Source organism: Phalangium opilio, unplaced genomic scaffold (assembly GCF_054372755.1).
Source record: "Phalangium opilio isolate 3A_F unplaced genomic scaffold, DU_Popi_V2 ptg000077l_1, whole genome shotgun sequence".
Classification (NCBI taxonomy): domain Eukaryota; kingdom Metazoa; phylum Arthropoda; class Arachnida; order Opiliones; family Phalangiidae; genus Phalangium; species Phalangium opilio.
The window spans coordinates 3,753,962-3,764,115 of NW_028324185.1; the positions used below are offsets into that span (position 1 = coordinate 3,753,962).

The following is a 10,154-nucleotide window of genomic DNA, read 5'->3' on the forward strand; positions in this document are numbered from 1 at the left end:
GCAAAAAGCTTTTTCATTATCGTCACTATATGCTACAAACATGTATACCGAAGATCGTATTTCCGGTGGTATGGCATTGTTCATAGTTTTTAATAAATTTTTGTACGCGTCGTAACCATCTCCGCGTAAAGTTCCGCCGGTAAATTGCACCTTAAATTGATCCCAAATATTGTCCGTATAATCGTAGACTCCGGCCCTAAAATAAAGATAGTCTGCAGACACATTATCCCAAGCTTTAGGTAAAAATGCTTCGGCTAAACCCACATGCCAGTTTCCATTCAAATGCAATGGAGCTGGTAATTGAACTTTAAAATGAGATTGCGTGTTTCCCGGAAACACGTTCATAGAAGCCGTACTCACGAGAGTTACGTAAAATGAATCGTTCGACATGACTCGTTAACTTTAAATGTTTTTTATTTTTCAATTACTATTCTATATATTTTACAAGATAACTTTTTGAAGTTCACATTCGTAAAAAGCTCCCCTTATTTCTTCATCATCAAAGTCCTTTACAATATAACAAACGGGGTTTCTGTACAGAATTTTTGAAATGATAAATATTTCCTTGGTCCAGTACCCTTTGTAACCCTTTTCGAACAAAGGTTTGCTTTTTGATAGCCTAACAAGATCACCGACCTTTAACATTGGTGGTTTTGCCCTAGATTGTTTACCATACAGACGTTTCCACACTAAATGCTCATTTTGCATATTGACATCAACAGGAGCCAAACCAGTACTTGAATGTACAGTTGAATTGTAGGCTTTCATTATTTTGGGTAAGGCATCAATGTAATTTAGTTTCTTCGTTCTAGTTAATAACTTGAAGATTTTATCCTTTAAAGTTCTATTAAACCTTTCAATTACTCCGCATTTAATCGCACCTACACTAGTATAAAGACTTATCCCCTCTTTTCTTAAATAATCTTTAAACAATTTTGATAAAAATTCGCTACCTTGATCAACATTAATTCGTAACGGCTTTCTTTCTTTAATAACTCTCCGCATAGCTTTCAAAACCTCTTTACTAGTTTTATTTTTCAAAGGAAGACTCCAAGCATATTTTGAGAGGATATCAATAATAGTTAGAATATATTGAAACCCTTTATTATATTTCTTAAGATTTCGTAGATCGATCAAGTCGCACTGAAATACTTCATTGGCTGTTGTAACTCAAGTTCAGTAGCGATATGAGTTGGTAAACAACCCGAATAAAGATCATGTCGAGAAGCGAGTTCATACTCGTATAGTATATTAAAAGTTTCGCGCGACGCTTCTTTAGCCAAGGTAAAAAGAGAAGGTATATTCGATAAAGACATGACTATTATTATGGCGGAGAGAATTTGATAGATCTGAATACAGTAACTTATGGCTAGTAGCGAACTTGATTATCCAGCAGATATACTTTTTAATACATTGCCAAGGGTTAATGATAGGTCTCTGCTGGATGGTAATTAAAAGGTACACGTAAAAGCGTAATTAATATATAAGAAATTCATCTTAGACGCAATAGTAGAAAGCGTAATTAGTCTCTGAATGTAGAGTTATACTTACAAAAGGAACAAAGATTTGTCAGCCCAAACGGAATCAAATACCAGTACTTAGTTTCAAAATACAATCACAGAAAAGTAAGCGTGTGAAAATACTCTCCTTTCAAATCTATCGCATTCAAAACAATACACGTTTAATTTTCTATTAGTATCGTACTAAAACCAACGCTGGAGGCAGAGGCTACCCCGTTTACAAACCAACACCAAATGTCAGGACTCGTCCTAACGTGTCTAAACCTAACCTGCCTCCAAGTTATAACGAAGTTATCACTGATTCAAAATAAATCACCGATAGGTTAGTAGTGGTTTGAAAGCAATTACCTATACTAAACCAGACTATTTTGGTAAAGATGTCGTACTTGCAATGGTTTAATAGTAGCAAAATTTCTTCCAACATATAAATGTTTAAGGGATTTGTTTTTTCCAGCTAAATCGGCATCGAAATCTGAAAGGACTCGACTTTAATTTGAGCTGTTAGATTGTCATACCTTTTGAAATAACTAGTTTTTCAGGCATTTTCCTCCTGTCGTATGTTTATATTTATTACCAACGTTCCAATCAAGGTACTAGAACCTATTTTGTTATTCCCTATTGAGGACTGATACGGGTGTAGAGTTATACTTACAAAAGGAACAAAGATTTGACAGCTCAAACGGAATCAAATACCAGTACTTAGTTTCAAAATACAATCACAGAAAAGTAAGCGTGTGTAAATACTCTCCTTTCAAATCATTCGTATTCAAAACAATTCGCATCTAATTTTTCTATTAGTATCGTACTAAAGTCAACGTTAGAGGCAGAGGCTACCCCGTTTACAGGCCAACACCAAACGCCAGGACTCGTCCTAACGTGTCTAAACCTAACCTACCTCCAAGTTATAACGTTATTACGTAAGGTGGCGAGAAGAAATTCCACCACAGAATTTGTATTAGTCTTAGACGTCGATATGATGCCCAACTATAACCTCCACGAAATGTTCCTGGAGTATGCCTGAGAAAATAGGCTCTTTCTCGAATCTCGAAAAGATGATAAAACTGTTTACGTTGTACCCGGATTCGAAATGAAAGAAATAGCCCAAATACCCAAGGATAAAACGGACAACGTTTGGAAATGATGGGCGCCCACCTCTTTTACATCGAGCTTTGTTGGAAATGTCAGAAACATATTGACTACGAAGCCTGGTATAGAGAACCAATGACTAATAAGTTAGCTGTCATTTTTGAAGTCTTGTGGAGAGATCCTTGGGAACCTTCTTCTTCAGCAGAAATTCAGCGCCTTATCATGATGAAAGGTTTAGACAATATGACTTTAATTTAAAAGTCAAGTAAGACCAAGATACCACCGTGTGTAGAAAGAAGAAACCATCGATAACTAACCCATTGATTGATATCTTTGTAGGTTTGCGAATTACACGTTGTAAGATACTAATTTTCAGTTTTAAATAACGCTTTTTGTCATCCATTATGGCCTGAAAATGGCCAACTCATTCCATAAAGAAAAGGATACCGATCAAGAAAAGAGCCGTATCTTATTTCGACAGTTCAAAACTGAACTAAAGGAAAAATATCCAGACTCCTCCAGGAGGTGCTACTGATCTCGAAGCTTCCATTTACATGAAAAACAAAGAAGTAATTTATCAGGTTAGTTTTAAAGAGTAAGTAAAAAGAAAATCAAATCTACCTTCCATTGTGTATAAAAACACTGGTCCCGGAAGCTTTGGAACAGATTTTGGCTGTTATGAAAAAACTGTCTCCATTGAGGAACTCTATTTAGATAATATAGGAGTTAAATGGTGTATAGTCGTACAAGTTATTCTTATAATGACGTTATTTAATGTAAAGATTTGTATTTTAAAATAGGGATTTTGCTCATAAACTTGCATTGGTTTTGATAAGTAATCCAAATGTACCTTTTCATACTTTGGACCTATCAAATAACCTAAAAGAAGATAAAGGTAATATATTTACTAACGAAAAAAGAAATATCAAAGACAAATAAATAACAACAATAGCTCTTCATTGTATTTCTTAATGAAATATCTCTTGTCAATTAATTGTAAAGAAAAACAGAAAATAAATGTTACCAATAAACATTGTGGTGAACTTTTTATGAGGATATTATTTCTGCATTTTTCATAATAGCGCTGAACTGCCTATCTGTACGAGGTTGAATTCAGGGTTCGTACAAACCTGGGAAACTGGGAAAACTTTCAAAAATTCAGTGTTTTTTCTTCTTGGCGGTCTAGTGTAAACATGTTTTACTGTGCTTTGGTGTGTTTTATTGTAGTTTTGTTGTGGTATAGTGTAGTTTTAGAGTGTTTTATTGTAGTTTTATTGTACCTTAGTGTATTCTATTGTGTTTTACTGTGTTTTGTTGTAGTTTTATTGTACCTTAATGTATTTTATTGTGTTTTACTGTATTTTATTGTAGTTTTATTGTAATTTTAGTGTATTCTATTGTGTTTTACTGTGTTTTGTTGTAGTTTTATTGTACCTTAATGTATTTTATTGTAATTTTAGTGTATTCTATTGTGTTTTACTGTGTTTTGTTGTAGTTTTATTGTACCTTAATGTATTTTATTGTGTTTTACTGTATTTTATTGTAGTTTTATTGTAATTTTAGTGTATTCTATTGTGTTTTACTGTGTTTTGTTGTAGTTTTATTGTACCTTAATGTATTTTATTGTAATTTTAGTGTATTTTATTATGGTATAGTTTAGTTTTAGAGTGTTTTATTGTACTTTTAGTGTATTTTATTGTGTTTTACTGTGTTTTATTGTAGTTTTATTGTACTTTTAGTGTATTTTATTATGGTATAGTGTACTTTTAGTGTGTTTTATTGTACTTTTTGTGTATTTTATTGTGTTTTACTGTATTTTATTGTAGTTTTATTGCAATTTTAGTGTATTCTATTGTGTTTTACTGTGTTTTGTTGTAGTTTTATTGTACCTTAATGTATTTTATTATAGTATAGTGTACTTTTAGTGTATTTTATTGTACTTTTATTGTATTTTATTATGGTATAGTGTATTTTATTGTGTTTTACTGTATTTTATTGTAGTTTTATTGTAATTTTAGTGTATTCTATTGTGTTTTACTGTGTTTTGTTGTCGTTTTATTGTACCTTAATGTATTTTATTGTAATTTTAGTGTATTTTATTATGGTATAGTTTAGTTTTAGAGTGTTTTATTGTACTTTTAGTGTATTTTATTGTGTTTTACTGTGTTTTACTGTAGTTTTATTGTACCTTAGTGTAGTTTTAGGTTTTCGTGACACCTTAAGCAATATGGTTTTTGTTGGGGCATGCAAAAACATTTTCAAATTTAAAATAGTCTTTTACAACGTGATTACCGTGACACCAATCGGGAATATTGTGCGGTAATTGTGAGGGGCGCGTCATAACATAATTGTACTGTAGAAATGAAAGTTTATAATGTGCTTTAACTCGAAAACCTCTTGTGCCGAAAGATAGTTTAAAATGTTTGAATCGAGACACTCACCGGTTGCAGCGAGTGATTCTTCCAACAGTTGCTGGTTATAGACTTCGTTCAATAAAATACTATTAAGCTAGCTAGGATCCGAGGCTTCGTTATACCTGAAGGTGAATAATATAGCGCCTATACCGTGTTATATTTTGCTCCGTTATAACTAACAGGTGTTTTTATAAAGCGAAAACAAGGTTGGCGTCAAAGGTAATTTGAAATATACGTATAACGAATAGGTTGGTTCTCTATACCTCAAGGTGAATAATATAGCGCCTATACCGTGATAAAAATATATTTTTATCACGGATAACCTTGACGTCATACGTATATTTCAAATTACCTTTGACGCCAACCTTGTTTTCGCTTTATAAAAACAACTGTTAGTCATGTCTTTATCGAACATACCTTCTCTGTATACCTTGGCTAAAGTAGCGTTGCGCGAAACTTTTAATATACTATACGAGTATGAACTCGCTTCTCGGCATGATCTTTATTCGGGTTGTTTACCAACTCATATCGCTACTGAACTGGAAGAATCACTCGCTGCAACCGGTGAGTGTCTCGATTCAAACATTTTAAACTATCTTTCGGCACAAGAGGTTTTCGAGTTAAAGCACATTATAAACTTTCATTTCTACAGTACAATTATGTTATGACGCGCCCCTCACAATTACCGCACAATATTCCCGATTGGTGTCACGGTAATCACGTTGTAAAAGACTATTTTAAATTTGAAAATGTTTTTGCATGCCCCAACAAAAACCATATTGCTTAAGGTGTCACGAAAACCTAAAACTACACTAAGGTACAATAAAACTACAGTAAAACACAGTAAAACACAATAAAATACACTAAAAGTACAATAAAACACTCTAAAACTAAACTATACCATAATAAAATACACTAAAATTACAATAAAATACATTAAGGTACAATAAAACGACAACAAAACACAGTAAAACACAATAGAATACACTAAAATTACAATAAAACTACAATAAAATACAGTAAAACACAATAAAATACACTATACCATAATAAAATACAATAAAAGTACAATAAAATACACTAAAAGTACACTATACTATAATAAAATACATTAAGGTACAATAAAACTACAACAAAACACAGTAAAACACAATAGAATACACTAAAATTGCAATAAAACTACAATAAAATACAGTAAAACACAATAAAATACACAAAAAGTACAATAAAACACACTAAAAGTACACTATACCATAATAAAATACACTAAAAGTACAATAAAACTACAATAAAACACAGTAAAACACAATAAAATACACTAAAAGTACAATAAAACACTCTAAAACTAAACTATACCATAATAAAATACACTAAAATTACAATAAAATACATTAAGGTACAATAAAACTACAACAAAACACAGTAAAACACAATAGAATACACTAAAATTACAATAAAACTACAATAAAATACAGTAAAACACAATAAAATACATTAAGGTACAATAAAACTACAACAAAACACAGTAAAACACAATAGAATACACTAAAATTACAATAAAATACATTAAGGTACAATAAAACTACAACAAAACACAGTAAAACACAATAGAATACACTAAAATTACAATAAAACTACAATAAAATACAGTAAAACACAATAAAATACATTAAGGTACAATAAAACTACAACAAAACACAGTAAAACACAATAGAATACACTAAAATTACAATAAAACTACAATAAAATACAGTAAAAGTAAATAAAATACACTAAGGTACAATAAATCTATAATAAAACACAATAGAACACTCTAAAACTACACTAAACCAAGATAAATTATCACTATGCAGCCAAAGGTAGAAAAAACTAGTTGGTTTATATTGAACTGGTATTGGGTGAAAAGCGTTTCAAAAATGGTACACCTACTGTTTCCGTTTTGTCGTGACAGATGTTCGTGGAATGGTTAGTTGATTCAAACGAAAAATATCATAATAATTTTGGAGTTATATTGGGGATGTAGGTAAGGAAATTTATTTCGTTTTACTTTAATGTTATAAATGCACAATATATATAAATAATAATAATAAACTAAATAAACTAATAATAATAAACTAATAATGAACTAAATAAACTAATAATAATAATAAACTAAATAATAATAATAAACTAAATAAACTAATAATAATAATAAACTAATAATAATAATAATAAACTAAATAAACTAATAATAAACTAAATAAACTAAATACTTTGTTCCACGTATTATTATGTTCAATATGATATTGAGTCTTACAGAAACTTTGTGAATTTATGACAAATAACTTAAATTACAACAAAATACACTGAAATACACTAAAACTACAATAAAAACACACCATAACACAGTAAAACGCAATAAAACCAAATCAAAACACAGTAAAACACACTAAAAGTACAATAAAAGTACAATAAAACTCTCTAAAACTACACTATACCATAATAAAATACACTAAGGTACAATAAAACACAATAAAATACACTAAAAGTACAATAAAACTACAATAAAATACAAAAAAACTACAATAAAACACAGTAAAACACAAAAAAATACACTAAGGTACAATAAAACTACAATAAAACACTCTAAAACTACACTATACCACAACAAAACTACAATAAAACACACCAAAGCACAGTAAAACATGTTTACACTAGACCGCCAAGAAGAAAAAACACTGAATTTTTGAAAGTTTTCCCAGTTTCCCAGGTTTGTACGAACCCTGAATTCAACCTCGTACAGATAGGCAGCTCAGCGCTATTATGAAAAATGCAGAAATAATATCCTCATAAAAAGTTCACCACAATGTTTATTGGTAACATTTATTTTCTGTTTTTCTTTACAATTAATTGACAAGAGATATTTCATTAAGAAATACAATGAAGAGCTATTGTTGTTATTTATTTGTCTTTGATATTTCTTTTTTCGTTAGTAAATATATTACCTTTATCTTCTTTTAGGTTATTTGATAGGTCCAAAGTATGAAAAGGTACATTTGGATTACTTATCAAAACCAATGCAAGTTTATGAGCAAAATCCCTATTTTAAAATACAAATCTTTACATTAAATAACGTCATTATAAGAATAACTTGTACGACTATACACCATTTAACTCCTATATTATCTAAATAGAGTTCCTCAATGGAGACAGTTTTTTCATAACAGCCAAAATCTGTTCCAAAGCTTCCGGGACCAGTGTTTTTATACACAATGGAAGGTAGATTTGATTTTCTTTTTACTTACTCTTTAAAACTAACCTGATAAATTACTTCTTTGTTTTTCATGTAAATGGAAGCTTCGAGATCAGTAGCACCTCCTGGAGGAGTCTGGATATTTTTCCTTTAGTTCAGTTTTGAACTGTCGAAATAAGATACGGCTCTTTTCTTGATCGGTATCCTTTTCTTTATGGAATGAGTTGGCCATTTTCAGGCCATAATGGATGACAAAAAGCGTTATTTAAAACTGAAAATTAGTATCTTACAACGTGTAATTCGCAAACCTACAAAGATATCAATCAATGGGTTAGTTATCGATGGTTTCTTCTTTCTACACACGGTGGTATCTTGGTCTTACTTGACTTTTAAATTAAAGTCATATTGTCTAAACCTTTCATCATGATAAGGCGCTGAATTTCTGCTGAAGAAGAAGGTTCCCAAGGATCTCTCCACAAGACTTCAAAAATGACAGCTAACTTATTAGTCATTGGTTCTCTATACCAGGCTTCGTAGTCAATATGTTTCTGACATTTCCAACAAAGCTCGATGTAAAAGAGGTGGGCGCCCATCATTTCCAAACGTTGTCCGTTTTATCCTTGGGTATTTGGGCTATTTCTTTCATTTCGAATGCGGGTACAACGTAAACAGTTTTATCATCTTTTCGAGATTCGAGAAAGAGCCTATTTTCTCAGGCATACTCCAGGAACATTTCGTGGAGGTTATAGTTGGGCATCATATCGACGTCTAAGACTAATACAAATTCTGTGGTGGAATTTCTTCTCGCCACCTTACGTAATAACGTTATAACTTGGAGGTAGGTTAGGTTTAGACACGTTAGGACGAGTCCTGGCGTTTGGTGTTGGCCTGTAAACGGGGTAGCCTCTGCCTCTAACGTTGACTTTAGTACGATACTAATAGAAAAATTAGATGCGAATTGTTTTGAATACGAATGATTTGAAAGGAGAGTATTTACACACGCTTACTTTTCTGTGATTGTATTTTGAAACTAAGTACTGGTATTTGATTCCGTTTGAGCTGTCAAATCTTTGTTCCTTTTGTAAGTATAACTCTACACCCGTATCAGTCCTCAATAGGGAATAACAAAATAGGTTCTAGTACCTTGATTGGAACGTTGGTAATAAATATAAACATACGACAGGAGGAAAATGCCTGAAAAACTAGTTATTTCAAAAGGTATGACAATCTAACAGCTCAAATTAAAGTCGAGTCCTTTCAGATTTCGATGCCGATTTAGCTGGAAAAAACAAATCCCTTAAACATTTATATGTTGGAAGAAATTTTGCTACTATTAAACCATTGCAAGTACGACATCTTTACCAAAATAGTCTGGTTTAGTATAGGTAATTGCTTTCAAACCACTACTAACCTATCGGTGATTTATTTTGAATCAGTGATAACTTCGTTATAACTTGGAGGCAGGTTAGGTTTAGACACGTTAGGACGAGTCCTGACATTTGGTGTTGGTTTGTAAACGGGGTAGCCTCTGCCTCCAGCGTTGGTTTTAGTACGATACTAATAGAAAATTAAACGTGTATTGTTTTGAATGCGATAGATTTGAAAGGAGAGTATTTTCACACGCTTACTTTTCTGTGATTGTATTTTGAAACTAAGTACTGGTATTTGATTCCGTTTGGGCTGACAAATCTTTGTTCCTTTTGTAAGTATAACTCTACATTCAGAGACTAATTACGCTTTCTACTATTGCGTCTAAGATGAATTTCTTATATATTAATTACGCTTTTACGTGTACCTTTTAATTACCATCCAGCAGAGACCTATCATTAACCCTTGGCAATGTATTAAATCTATCCATTCTCGTCTCTTATCAATGACGTCACAGCTACAATTGTAGAAGAT

General features: G+C 31.5%; 2 long non-coding RNA genes across 5 annotated transcripts; one reads left to right on the forward strand and one right to left on the reverse strand.

The window, feature by feature from the left end:
- Positions 1-2,608: 2,608 nt before the first annotated feature.
- LOC149656826 (uncharacterized) lies at positions 2,609-3,654 on the forward strand. 2 transcript variants are annotated; one of them, XR_016370033.1, is made up of 3 exons: positions 2,610-2,871; positions 2,946-3,339; positions 3,407-3,654. It is a non-coding gene; the product is annotated as an uncharacterized LOC149656826 (long non-coding RNA). The 2 variants fall into 2 exon arrangements; XR_016370032.1 differs by having other exon boundaries at positions 2,609-2,871; positions 2,946-3,654.
- A 4,197-nt stretch (positions 3,655-7,851) lies between these two features.
- Positions 7,852-9,706, reverse strand: LOC149656827 (uncharacterized). 3 transcript variants are annotated; one of them, XR_016369962.1, is made up of 3 exons: positions 9,615-9,706; positions 8,635-9,531; positions 7,852-8,560 (listed from the first exon to the last, which is right to left on the reverse strand). It is a non-coding gene; the product is annotated as an uncharacterized LOC149656827 (long non-coding RNA). The 3 variants fall into 3 exon arrangements; XR_016369961.1 differs by having other exon boundaries at positions 7,852-8,099; positions 8,167-8,560; positions 8,635-9,679; XR_016369960.1 differs by having other exon boundaries at positions 8,635-9,187; positions 9,260-9,677.
- Between the last annotated feature and the right edge of the window lie 448 nt (positions 9,707-10,154).